Below are 12,707 nucleotides of genomic sequence, written 5' to 3' on the forward strand. Positions count from 1 at the left end.
TATCTATCTATCTATCTATCTATCTATCTATCTATCTATCTATCTATACATACATATAATTTTTTCCCTCCAACTACCCTAATACTGACAAGGGTCTCATGAGTTACAAATATCATCTTTCTATGAAGGAATGTAAACAGTTCAACCTTAATAAGTCTCTTATGATTTCTCTTTCCTGTTTACCTCTTTGTGTTCCACTTGAGTCTTGTATTGGAAAGTCAAATTTTCTATTCAGCTCTGTTCTTTTCATCAAGAATGCTTGAAAGTCTTCTATTTCACTGAATGATTATTTTTTCCCCTGAAGGATTATACTCAGTTTTGCTGGGTAGGTGATTCTTGGTTGTAATCCTATCTCCTTTGCCCTCCGGAATATTTTATTCCATGCCCTGTGATTCCTTAATGTAGAAGCTGCTAAATCTTGTGTTATCCTGATTGTGTTTCCACAATACTTGAATTTTGCTTACAATATTTTCTTGCTGCTTGCAATATTTTCTCCTTGACCTGGGAACTCTGGAATTTGGCTACAATATTCCTAGGAGTTTTCCTTTGGGGATCTCTTTCAGGAGGTGATCAGTGGATTCTTTCCATTTCTATTTAGCCCTCTGGTTCTAAAATATCAGGACAGTTTTCCTTGATTATTTCTTGAAAGATGATGTCTAGTCTCTTTTTTTGATCATGGCTTTCAGATAGTCCAATAATTTTTAAATTCTCTCTCCTGGATCTATTTTCCAGGTCAGTTGTTTTTCCAATGAGATATTTCATATTGTTTTCTAATTTTTCATTCTTTTGGATTTGTTTTACAGTGTCTTGCTTTCTCATAAAGTCACTAGCTTCCAATTGCTCTATTCTAGTTTTTAAGGTTGTATTTTCTTCAGTAATTTTTTGGACTTCCTTTTCCATTTGTCCAATTTTGCTCTTTAGGGCATTCTTCTCTTCACTTTTTGGACCTCTTTTGTCATTTGGGTTAGGCTATTTTTTAAGGTGTTATTTTCTTCAGTATTTTTTGGGGTCTCCTTTAGCAAGCTGTTAACTTACTTTTCATGATTTTCTTGCATCACTTTCATTTCTCTTCCCAGTTTTTCCTCTACTTCTCTTACTTGCTTCTCAAAATCCCTTTTGAGCTCTTCCAAGGCCTGGGATTGATACATATTTTTCTTGGAAGTTTTGGATGTAGGAGCTTAGACTTTGTTTTCTTCTTCTGGTTGTATGTTTTGATCTTCTTTGACACCAAAGTAAGATAATATAGTCTGACCCTTTTTGTGCTGCTTGCTCATGATCCCAACCAATTACTTGAGTTTTAAACTCTTTGTTAAGGTAAGAGTCTGTTTCCAATGTGGAGAATATACTGTCCCAAGCTTTGGGGGTTTGCACAGCTGTTTTCAGAGATACTCCTAAGGACCTGAAAATTTTCAGTTTTTCCAAGATGCTATGATAAGGGGCAAGGTGTTTCCTCTCCACCACCACAACAAGCTCCACCAAGCCAGCATTCCTCCTTGCCCCAGGACTGGCCCTCAGAACTGTGACCCAGTTTCAAGCACTGGTAAAGCAAGAGATTCCTGTATCAGCACTGGCAAAGAGATCCCTGCAATCCCCTTCTGATCAGCCACTGGATTCCCCCTCAGTCTGTGGGCTGGAAGCTCATGAAACAGCTGTAGCCCCACAGGTGGCTGAGACCTAGCTCCTTCTCTCATTGCAGTAACAGACTTTCTCATTGACCTTCTAAGTTGTCTTTAGCGTTCGTGGGTTGAGAAGTCTGCAAACTGCCACAGCTGCCCATGATTCAGTTCTCTGAGGCCTGCTCCAGGGTTGCCTCGGCCTGCACCCCCACACCAAACTGCATTTCTCTCCCAACCTGGCGCGATATAGCTTTCCAATCAGCCATCCAGTTTGTCTTGGGCTGGAAATTTGTTTTACTCTGTTTTTTTGTGGGTTCTGCTGTTTCAGAATTTGTTTAGAGTCATTTTTTATAGGTATTTGTAGGGGTTTGAGGGAGAGCTCAAACAAGTCACTGCTTTCCCTCTGCCATCTTGGGTCCTCCCCCATCTTATTTTTTTAATTAAAAAATAAAAAAAAACCAAGGCTACAATTGAGCATGGGTACACACATATACATATATACACATATTCACAGAAACATATATGTATATATATATATGCATATACACATGCACTTAATATACTTACATATACTTAAGTATCTGTAATTATACTCATATATAGACATACACATTAACATGCATCTATGTAAGACCATAATACACTTGTTTGTCCTCTTTTTCTGTGAGGATGGATAACATTTTCCTTGGTAAGTCCAAGTCTTACTATATTTTTCTAAGTCCACAACTCATTATTTCCTACACCAATATTCCAACTTTATACTGTCTAGTCATTTAAAATAGTCTAAAACAATATTAATATGGGTGACATATAGTATAGTTTCCCTATTTTTCTATTTTGATTAAATCTATTTTAGCTTTAACTTTGCCTGATATCATAATTATTATACCTGCTTTTTTTCCTAATAAATTCTACTCCTGATTTTTACTTTATGTTTGTGTGTATTTCTTATTTCCTATCCCTCCTGACTCCTTTATTTTACTTATACCCACTACTTTGCCCTCTTATTACTTAACCCCCTCCCAAGATTCCTCCCATGTTCTACCCCAACCTTTTCCTCTTACCCTCTTGTTTCTATCTGAATTTAGAAGATTTTTATGGCTCTTAAAATATGTGTTATTCCCACTTTATCCCCTTCTCTTTAATCTAGACATCTTTCTATACTTCCCTAATTGTATTCCCTCACCCTCTTATTTCTTTGTAAATTTAGAAGACTTATTCCCTTTCAAATGTATATTTTCTTCTCCCTTTTACCCAGATCTGATATGAGTAGGGCTCAATCTAAAAATCCCCTTCCTTATCCTCTCCCTCTTCCCTATCCTGTTAGCCTGTTATTTCTTTCTGAATTTTGAAGACTTTTATACCCTTCTAGATATATCTGTATTGCTCCCTCTTGACCCATTCCTGATGAAAATAGGGTTCCAAAATTATGAGCTCTCTTCTCCCATCTAATTCCTTTGTGTCAGTTCTTCCTCTTGCATCTCATTTGTATAAGATAATTATTCTTTTTACCTTTTCCTAAAATGTTTTATCTTTTAGAATCACATTATGCTCAGGTCTACCCCAACTTTCTTTCAAACTATCCAATTATTAAAAGCTATCTTAAGATATGTATTTTACATTTCCTTAGATAAAATTAAACAGTCTGCCCTTATTGGGTCCCTTGTAACTAGTCTTTGATATGTAGGTTATATTTCTCTTGGATCATGTATGTAAAATTTTCTATTAAGTTCAGGTTTTTTTTTTTTTGGGCATCAAAATCCTGAAAGTCTGGCAATTTTGAATGTCCATTTTGTTTTGTTTTGTTTTGTTTTTCCATTCAGGATTGTGCTTAATTTTGCTGGGTATGATATTTTCAGTCACAATCCCAATTCTTTTGCTCCTTGATATATAGTCTTCTAAGATCTGTGGTCTTTTAGTGTCACTGTTGCTAGGTCTTGTGTGATTCTAATTGTAGCTCTACCATATTTGATTTTTTTTTTCTTGTCGTTTGTAATATTTTCTCCTCTAGTTAGGAGTGTCAGAATTTAACTATGATAATCCTAGGTTTTCCTCACAGAATCTCTTTCAGGTAGTGATCCAGGGTTGCCATGGCCTGTACCGCACCTGATCGGATCAGGTAGTGATTTTTATATTTCTATTTTCCCTTCTTATTCTAATGCTTCAGGACATTTTTCTTTATTTATTTCTTGCATTATTTTATCAAGATTCTTTCCTTTTTTGAGCATAGTTTTCAGGTAGTCTGATTATTCTTATGTTTTCTCTTCTTGATCTGCTCTCCAGATCAGTTGTTTCTTCTTGTGAGATGTTACACTTTCTCTTCTATGTCTTTCATTCTTTATATTTTCTTGTATTATTTCTTGGTTTCTTACAACATCATTGGCTTCCCCTTGCCCAATTCCAATTTTCAAGGAGTCATTTTCTTCCTTAAGTTTCTGGATCACCCTCTCTAGTTGGCAGACTTTCTTTTCAAAATCTTGTTTTTCTTGGATTATTCTTAATTTGTATTTCCTCAATCTCTTTCATTTGATTTTTAAAAGTCTTTTTAAAGTTTTTCTATGAATGCTTTTTGTTCAGGTGACCATTTGATGTTGCTCTTTGGGGGTAGGAGAGGCTTTTTTTTGCTTCAGTTTCCTCCTCTGAAGATGAACCCCAGTCTTCTCTATTCTCATAGTAAGTTCTGTGGTTGGGTTCTTTCTCCTTTGCCTCCTCATTTTTTTTAAATTTCTAGCAGCTTATTATTGTAATCAACTCTAGTCCTGGAGTATGGGGGACAGTCCCTCTGGCCTGGAACCAAAACCAAAAAGGACCCTCCTATAAGTGCCCACAGCCCATGGTATCCCTGCCCCAAAGCTTCTGCACTTACCTTCTTGCTCAGGGTTGTACAGTTGGGCCTGGTGTTCCTTATCAGCAACAGTTCCCTCACTCTTCCCCTGCTCAGATGTTGAACTTCCCACAGTGTTTTGGAGGTGATAATTCTTGTGACTGGGGCATAGGTTAACTTCAAAGCTAACTAGCCCTAGGATTTGCTGCTTGCTTTTTCAGTGGAATTAGCCTGAAGCTGTTTAGACTTCACAGAAAATAAGCCTTGGTCATGGGATTTTTATTCTGATCTTCTCCAGTTTTCCGAGGAGGACCAATTTTCTGCAGGAACTCTTGTTTATTGTTACCACTTTATATTTGCCCTGAGGTGCTACTTTGTCTTGTTTTGGGAGGAAATCTGGAAAGTTTGGAATTTTCTGCTCTATTCCCCATCTTCCCAGAATCCTCTTTTTTATCTTACTTTGTCAGCAAAAGCATAAAAAAAAATCTCTTGTTGATTATACCTCAACATTCTCTTGTCTTCTCTACCTTCCTGCTAGCCAACTTCTTACCCTGGGAATGTTTGAGCTTGTTACACTCTTCTGGTTTGTGAGTACATGGTCTGGCTCACCATTTAATGAGACACTCAATTTATAATCACTTCATTCTGGACTACATTCCTTACTCTTCAGACACCCCAATCTGTCATTAGCAAGTTTTACCCTTCTCTCAGTCCTGCATTCCAGTTGCTTTTTATGCATAATTCTCTCATTAGGATGTAAGCTCAACACAGTCAATGACTATAGTAATCTCCTGTTTGATAAACCCAAAGACCCAAGCTGCTGGGATAAGAACTCATTATTTGAAAAAAAACTACTGGGAAAACTGGAAAAGAGTATGGTGGAAACTAGGCATAGACCAAAATCTCACATCATATACCAAAATAAAGTCAAAATGGGTTCATGATTTAGAAATAAAGACTGATACTATAAGCAAACTGGGAAAGCAAGGAATAGTTTACCTGTCAGATTTATGGAGAACAGAAGAATTCAGGAAAAAACAGGACATAGAGAACATTATGAAATGTAAAATGTATAATTTTGATTACATTAAATTGAAAAGTTTTTGCACAAACAAAGCCAATGCAACCAAGATTAGGAGGGAAGCAGAAAACTGGGAAAGAATTGTTACAACCAATATTTCTGATAAGGGCCTCATTTCTTTTCTTTTTTTTTTCAGCCAAAGACAAGGTTTATTAGAACATCCAAGATATTGGGCAGACTCTTAAGGGGTATGAACATTAGTAAGTTATTAGCTAGATTATAAAAATCTAAGCAGTGGCTAGATTTTAGGAATCTGAGCATCTTAATGGAGACAAGATGGACCTTATATACAGAAAGATTGTGGGAGGGATCTAGGAGTTGTCAAGTAGTCCATGAGGTAATAGAATTACCAAGGGTGGGAAGTGGCCTGGGGCCATAGGGTGGTCAAACAATGGAGGGGAGATAGAATGTAGCCACAATGAAAGGCCAGTTGATGAGACCATAACCCCAGGCAAACACCAGAGATTTGGCCATGTGGGAAAGTCCAGAGTCTTTCCTTTCTGGGGTCCAGATCCCAACCCCATCATTCCCCCCTCATACAAATGGAACCCAAATTCTTTTGGAGTAAGGCGCCAAGGTCTCGGCTTCTGAAACTGCTTCCTTCTGGCAAGGAGTGTAGAGCTGTCTCTGCCTCGAGGGGGTCCCAAAGAGGAGGTTGACTGGAACCAAGCACAGGCTGCATCCAGGGAATGATGGGGAGACATTGGCTGGTACTCACTGTCACCAACTGTAGGTGAATGGCCTGTAGTCTGGAAGACACAAATATGACAGAAAAGACTGCAGGGCCCAGATATAAAGTAGGGACTTGATATATGGCCCAACTTTGAGAGGTTAAAACATCCTTAGCTCTGTTTGGATTCAGATAATTCAGTTTTCCAACCATGCAGTATCAAATCCACCTCATAGCCAGACTCAGGAATAGCCAGGCGAGTAACATTCCCTTTCAAAGGAACATAATGGGGAAACTGAGCCAGGAGAATCCCATCTTAGACTGAGGCTAAAATTGTCCTCTCAGCTTTTCCTGATGCTAACTTCCCACCAGTATCACATTCTCTGAGTAGCTTGTGGCATTTCTCTCAGATGGTGGATTATTGATTATTGTTGGATTATGACCCATCAGACAACTCAAACTAAAATCCTATGAGCTTTTACCTCAAACAGCAAGTTTTACTAATCACAGCTTAGGAAAAACTTTTCCAGGATTTATATCTCAATCTTAAATTTGTCAGGGTGTAAAAAGCCAATCATTAGAGATTTCTATACACTTGCAAATTCTCAGCAAGCCATACATACCCAAACTTGCTTTTTGGCTAGTTTACATATTAAAACAATAACCAACAATAGCTAAATTATTTTAGCAATAGCCAAATTATGAAAAGTTGCTTAACATAACTGATACAGAAAGTTCACCAATTTGAAACTTGAACCAAACTCATTACCAATCAGGTGACTTCAGTTTTGTTAAATGCACTTCCAAAGTACTTTACACAGAGAATCAACATCTCATCATTAACAGTTAAAACTGCAAATTTAAAAGAGCATGCTTACCCAAGTTTGGAGGCTAGGTTCATTACCTTGAGCAGGAAGTGCTGAACCTGGGTGATGCTTCCAAGAAAATGTTACCCTAGAGCCCAAGGTCCTTGTCAGTGGAGTCCATGCTGTAGCTGCTGCCCCTCCCCCCTCCTTCCTTTTCCCCAGGTGGGGGAGGGCAAAATCAAAAGTGAGGGGTAAAGGGTGAAACTCTCTTCTCCTATGAGAGGGGTTAACAGATAACCTCTTGACTCAAGTGATAGGAGTAGGAGAAGAGTGACCAGGGTTGTAAGGAGGAGTTCTAAACTCCTTAATGATCAATCACAAAACCTCCAGAATCTTCCAAGATATTTTTAGCTGTTCTAGCTTTCCCTGTAACTTCCACAAAAGAAGATTCAGAGGTGCAAAGGGGAGTAAGTAAGCCTCAGGGAACCAAAAAGCAACTGAAGTTTTCCCCAATTCCCTAGCATGGAGGGAATTAACAGAATTGAAAGCACCTTCAAGCCTTGGTGCTTGGAGAGTGACCTCAACTGCAGAGCAAGAAAGGAGGGAAGGGGGGAGGCTTACACACCTTCCAGTCTTGGCTGGAGAAGAACTTGGGGTTAGGCGGTTTCCCCATACAGGCCAGTTTAGGGGTTCAGGGGTGCTGGGACCCCAAAATTACAACATATGGGTCCTGTCTGAAAGAATTTGACCCAAGCCTCCTTTCAGGCAAAGACAAGGGTTATTAGAACATCTAAGATATTGGGCAGACTCTTAAGGAGTCTGAACATTAGTAAGCTATTGATTATAAGAATCTAAGCAATGACTAGATTTTAGGAATCTGAGCAGTGGCTAGATTTTAGGAATCTGAGCTTCACTAAACATTTATTAAGTGCCTACTATGTGCAAGGCACTGTGCTAAGCTCTGGAGATGCATACATACATACATGCATGCATATGTACATTTATATAAGACTGCCCCAGCCCTCAGGGAACAAAAGAAAACACACAAAAGGAATATGAAAAGTAGGAGGAGGCATCAGGAAAGGTACTACACAGGAGAATGAAAGCTCATTTCTAATGTATATAGAGAGAACTAAGTCAAATTTGTAAGATTGCAAGTCATTCCCCAATTGACAAATAATCAAAGGATTTGAATAGGCAGTTTTCAGATGAAGAAATTAAAGCCACCTATACTCATATAAAAATGCTCTAAATCACTATTGATTAGAGAAATTCAAATCAAAACAACTCTGACATACCACATCATACCTATCAGATTTGCCAACATGAAAAAACAGGAAAATGATAAATGTTGGAGAAGATGTGGGAAAATTGGAACACTAATGTGTTGTTGATGGAGTTGTGAAATGATCCATCCATTGTGGAGAGTCATTTGGAACTATGCCCAAAGGGCTATAAAATTTTGCATACCCTTTGACCCAGCAATAGCACTTCTAGGGCTGTATCCCAAAGAGATCTTTAAAAACAAAACAGGAAAAGGACCCACATGTACAAAAATATTCATAGCAGCTCTTTCTGTGGTGGCAAAGATTGGAAATTGAGAGTATGCCCATCAATTGGGGAATGGCTGAAAAAAATTTGTTATATGAATGTAATGGAATACTATTGTGCTATAAGAAATGATGAGCAGGTGGACTTAAGAAAAACCTGGAAAGGCTTGTATGGACTGATGCTGAGTGAAGTGAGCAGAACCAGGAGAACATTGTACATGATAACAGTCATGTTGTGTGATGATTAACTTTGATAGACTTAGCTCTTCTCAGAAATGTAAAGATCTAAGACATCTCCAAAAGTCCATGATGGAAAATTCTATCCACATCCAGAGAAAGAACTATGGAGTTTGAATAGAGATGGAAGCATACTATTGGCTCTTTTTTTCCTTCCGTTTTGTTTGTTTCATCTTTCTTGTGGTTCTACCTATTGGTTCTAATTCTTCTTTCCAGCATGTCTAATGTGAAAAGATATTTAATAGGAATGTATATGTAGAGCCTATATCAGATTGCACACCATCTTGGAGAGGGAGGTGGGAAGAGGGGAAGAAAATTTAAAACTTAAAAGCTTATGGAAGTGAATGTTGAAAACTAGAAATAAATTAACAATTAAAAAAAAAACATAGCCACTAACTGGGAAAAAAAAGTAATGCATGTGAAGAATTCACTAAATTTAAAACACTTTGAAAACAAAAAGAATGTAAGTTCATTGTAGTTGAAGGCTGTTTTGTTTTGTTTTGGGTGGGGTTGCTTATATTTTTCCATAATATATTGTACAGTCCCTAGCACTTAGAAACTACTTAATAAATGTGAGCTTTATCTATCTATGTATCTATCTTTGTATCTATTTTTATTTCTTCTCTCTTAGCACTGATGGTAAAAACTCAATATTTCCTTAAAATTAAGAAAGAACATTTATAATATATACTCTATGATCATCTTGACATACCACCCAAATGAACCAAACAGCTATTATGGTGTTAGACCTACATTTCATCAAATGAAATGTGTTAGAAATCAATTGCTGATTTACCCATGTGAAACCTTAAAATGGGATAGAAAATGAGCCTGTTCTTAAGATTATTTGGGTATTGGCTTGCCCAGATTTTTAGGCAATTTACCTAATAAAATCACTAAAAGGAAACCATTCCTTTTAATTAGGTTATAAATCCTTCGTGATGTTTGTTGCATAATATATGCAGACTTTTAAAATACTCCCTTGTGAATGAGTAATTAAAAAAAAAAGACCTAAGCTCTTACTATGTGCCTACTAATGTACTAAGATTTAGAAATACAAAAATGAAAGTGAGACAGTCCCAGATGTCAAGGAACTTGCATTTAGTAGGAAGAATCAATTCATAAAGGAAATTAATGGCCAGAGAAGGGTAAATTCACAGGGATGGTGAGTGGAACCAGAGGGTTATCACATGGTGATCTATTTCAAGAAGCAATGTTAGGAGAGCGAGGAATGACTGCCAGGATCTGATCATGAATGTAGAGGCTGCCCCAGCACCCATCTTCCAGACAGAAGAGGACTGCCAGCCTGCTTGACAAAAGGTGGGTGGTCGCAGGTTACAATGGGCCTGACACGCACCTGCAGATCCTGGGCAAGCTGGTGGTGCAGCGCTGGGAGACCCCCCTACATGCACTCACTGGCTGCCATAGCCTCCTCCCAAGGGGGAAGGGTTTGGAATGGCCATTGTGGCCAGCAAGGTGCAGGAAGCCAACATCCAGGAGCATTGGATTGTTGAATGCAATAACAATGTCTTCCAGCGGCTGCAGGAGTGGGCCCAACATCAGCCCCACAAGGTCGTCCCCTTGAAAGGCTTGTGGGAAGAGGTGGTGCCCAACCTGCCTGATGGACATTTTGATGGAATTCTGTATGACACCTACCCCTCTCTGTGGAGACCTGGGATACCCAGTGGTTCAACTTCATCAAGGCTCACACTTTCCGCCTGCTAAAGCCTGGGCATATCCTCACTTACTGCAACCTGACATCCTGGGAAGAACTACTGAAGACCAAATACATGGATATGAAAAAGATGTTTGAGGAGACCCAGATCACAGCCCTGGTGGAGGCAGGTTTCAAGAAGGAGGACATCAGCACTACTGTGATGGACCTGGTGCCCCCCAAGGAATGCTGCTACTACTCCTTCCCCAAGATGATCACCCAGTCAGTTATCAAACACTGAGGGTGCCCAGCTTCCTCTTCCTCCAGGCTGATGCTGGAATGGGGGCGCCAGGGACTGTCTAGACTGCCAAGGGTGGAGCCTAGGATTGCTTAGTAGATTTCAGCCAACTTCTTAACAGGACTTGACAGGGAACTTGACACAGGAAGAAAGGCAGAGAACAAGCAGGGGATTGAGGGATTCTCTAGGCCTGTCTCCTGACTCAAGGCCTCAAGGGTGGCAAAGAGGCTTCTGTTTCAATACAACAAACACATTAAGTTCTGAGCAGAGCCCACTGCTAGAAGTCAAGGCTCGGGGTTTGTCTACCATCTCAGCCCTTGTAAGCTATTCAGGGCCTTTATTTGTTTCATCTATAGAATAGGTGTATGTACCTGTTTGATAGGAACTGGCTACCCTCAAAGGTAATAATCAGGCTACCTAAATGGAAATTTCTCATTCAAAAGCCTCTGCAAGGAATTGCTTTAAGGAAATGCCCCTCCTCTTGTTTAGTAAGTGCCCATAATGTGCCCTTGCTGCTGGAGAAGTACAGAGAAGTCTAAAGCTTGGCCCCCTGCCTTTGAGGGGCTTGTAACCCATTTGAGACAGGAGTTGATAATTCAAGAGTGAGTCCAGGGACCAAATGCTCATGTCATGGGCTTCCCCCTCATTCTAGGACTTCAAAGAGTCAATGTCTACTTGTTGGGGATGGGATTCTTACTCAGGTTATAGCTGAACTAGATTGGATGGTCTCTGAGGTCCCCATAGCACCCCTTGAGAGCAGGGAAAGTATTTTTTTATCTTTCTTTGTATCCTCAAGGCTTAGCACAATGCTTGATATTTAGTACTTAATACATGTTTATTGACTGATTAACGCTTTTCCATTGAGATAGAGGTAGAGCAAAGAGTAGCCCCATTTTATAGATGACAGAGAGATGTTTTATCTACTAAACAGTAGCCAGAGCTGGCCCTGGAGCCACGAAGACCCGGGTTCCAGGCTTGGCTCTGACGTGTCCCAGGTTTTGCAACTCTGGCCAGGTCATGAAACCTAGTTATTCTGGGTATCTCCTTCAGACTAAGCTGCAGACCTACATTGGTGGAGGAAGTTTCCTCAATGGAGAGTTTCCTTTAATTGATCAAGTCAGAGGTTCAGTTCCTATCCCTTTATAGTTGAAAAACTGAGAAGTGACTTGTCCACAGACACTAAAGACAGAGCTAGGATCTGAACTCGGGTCTCTTGTTTAATAGAACTCAGTGTTCTATTAAACTGAGGTCCAGAGGTTGAGGGACTCTAGGCCCTAGGCATATTCCACTACACAGTTTGTTCCCTTTCAGTCTGTTTCCCTGTTTAAGTTCATTTAGAAGACTTAACTTTAACTAATACACTGTGAGGCCCCCCTGTATCCTTTATTCAGATTTTGTTGCTCTTCAGACCAGATGCTCTACTGAGGTGCCAGAGGTCCTATGGGGAAAGGGAAGGCCCTGCACCTTCTCAGCTGTAGCAGAAATCCTGCTGACCAAATAATGAAAGAATTCTGACCTCAAAATAAAAAAAAAAAACAGAAGCCATGTTAGTATTGATAGAAGGCCTGTTAGGGTTAATATCCCCAGAGCAAGAAATAAAATAATAATAAAAATAAGTGTATAGCACTTTAAGGTTTAAGAAAGCATTGCAAATCTAGTATTTCATTTTGTCCTCCCAACAACTCTGAGAGGTAAAAGTTATTGTTATTTCAACTTTATAAATGATAGAGCTTAGATAACTTAATTGACTTACCCAGCACCACATATTTAGGAAGTGTCTGAGGCAGGATTTGAATTTGTCTTCATTAACTCTAAATTTATTATGCCATACACTATGTCATCTACCATCGAGCTGCCCAAGGAATTTATCTTTATGCTTGAGATTCATGACAGAAACTGAACTTATTTGGCTTTGCACTTTTGTGGAAATAGCAGCCAACTGGCTCCAGGGAATATATGGTCCTCCTCCCC

The 12,707-nt window shown here is 39.2% G+C and overlaps 1 pseudogene; it reads left to right on the forward strand.

Moving 5' to 3' along the window:
* The first annotated feature begins 10,035 nt into the window (after nt 1–10,035).
* Nucleotides 10,036–10,739, forward strand: LOC114038380 (annotated as a pseudogene).
* Nucleotides 10,740–12,707: the final 1,968 nt, after the last annotated feature.

Source organism: Vombatus ursinus, unplaced genomic scaffold (assembly GCF_900497805.2).
Source record: "Vombatus ursinus unplaced genomic scaffold, bare-nosed wombat genome assembly UNPS02011014.1, whole genome shotgun sequence".
Lineage (NCBI taxonomy): Eukaryota > Metazoa > Chordata > Mammalia > Diprotodontia > Vombatidae > Vombatus > Vombatus ursinus.